Raw genomic sequence first — 1891 nt, 5'->3', positions numbered from 1 at the left:
TCCTGATGGATCCTTCGTGTTTCCAAAGTCTGATCTTCACATGAAGACCATGTCAATGCTATCTCGAAGCATGTCTGCGATACTCTGATTTTCAACAAGAACATCCGAAGCACGATGCTAAATTTTATTTATCACTTATCCTAAAACCGTTGTATGGGTAATATCATGAGATTCCTTCCCCCTTACCTAAATGGTTTTCTACTTTATATCCTGTCATGGATATCATGCTCTGCTTGTCATTGGGAAGGATATACCCCTGAAATATGTGTTTAAACACATTTTCCTTTCCATTGTTCTGTTTAATCTGATGATCATATTTTCCTTCCATTGTTGGTTTAACCTTTCTTGTGATCTATATGATCTGAGAAGTAATATTTTCCTGCTTATGTAAACATCTTGTTGTATAATTCTGTCAGTAAGACCATGTTACTTTTGTCGATGACATTCCGGTAACCACCGATGGACGAGAACTTTGCCTACTGGTCCGCCTCGTTCAACGAGCAGGAAAATGGTTCTCTTCGTCCCTCGCCCTTGGTACCAACGTTGTTGCTGACATAGCTGACATGGTACTCCCTGACATGCCTTGCTATCATGACCGTGCAAGATGTCACTGCTCCTATTAAAAAAAAGAACCACATGGTGGGCCCATAACCCACAGTTCCACAGGATCAAAACCTGACTCTCCTGTACAGCCCTGTTACTAATGGTTATTTCCCATGCTTGGCTTCATATTTAATTCACGGGCCACCTTCCTAATGCTCTATTCTGGTATCGGACACAATACTTATTCCCGTTGCTCTGAACCCCATTCACACTCTGTTTCAGGCAATGAACGATTGCCTATCCGCTTGAAACTTCTTATTGCACCGTCTTACTTTGCTCTCGATGTGTTTCATTTGTTCAACTCGAGAGATACTCGTATGTTCATACTTGGGTAAACCCTAAAAGATTTCCCTTGTAACATCCTATCGTTGTAGAGCTGCCCCTTATCCTTTCGTAAGTACGGTGGAGTTCCCGAAGAAATGACGACAAGTTTATCATGATGCATTGGAATAAAGAATTGAAGACATCAACGAAAAGGATTAACTTCTTCGAGAAGATCCGTTAGAATATCGTAACCAGAACTTTCCCCCTTACTCCCCTCTTAAATCTCGGGACGAGATTTCTTGTAGTGGAGGAGAATTGTGATGCCCGGATAATTAAGCTACAGTGATCCCTCGCTAAGGATGCCACGTCACCTCGGTTAGTGTGGATAAACTCGTGTCTGTTTGAAACCCAGTTAAAATTTAAAACAAAGGCAAGCAAATAAAAGTTTTCAAATATTAAAACCAAATTGTTATGGTAGTGGCAAATAATGCATAAGTAGTAATGGTGGAGAAACCAACATCTTTAAAAGTGTTTGAATGCTCTAAAATAAATAAAACAACAGCAAACGAATTAATTGAATGCCTTTTTTAATTATTAAAATGTTAAGCTATTTTAATTGGAGGTCTAAACTTTTTGTAGTAGAGGTATAATTAGTGGTACTAATTTAGGTGCAACCTTTATGATTTAAAAAACTAAAACTAAAATGTTCGGGGGTTGTTTAAAATAGCAAACCTAATTATGATGGGGTGCACAAAATTTTGTAAAATGTTTTGGCATTTTAATTAATCTAAGACAGAAAGTAAGAAAAGGGAAAAATATAAAAAAAGGAAAATAAAACAAAAGAGGTGGGGGGAAGGAACCCCCACTGGCCCATCTGGGCCAGCCCTTCCCCACCTGGCCCAGCCAGCCCCCCCGAACCCCCCACCTGGCCCCCTCACCCCTGGCCCAGCCCCCTACCCTGGGCCGGCCCAGCCGGTCGGCCACTTAGCCCTCCCGCGGCTAGAAACCCTAGCCGCCCACCTCA

The sequence above is a fragment of the Triticum aestivum genome, chromosome 1A (assembly GCF_018294505.1).
Source record: "Triticum aestivum cultivar Chinese Spring chromosome 1A, IWGSC CS RefSeq v2.1, whole genome shotgun sequence".
Lineage (NCBI taxonomy): Eukaryota > Viridiplantae > Streptophyta > Magnoliopsida > Poales > Poaceae > Triticum > Triticum aestivum.
This window is presented reverse-complemented; position numbering follows the sequence as displayed.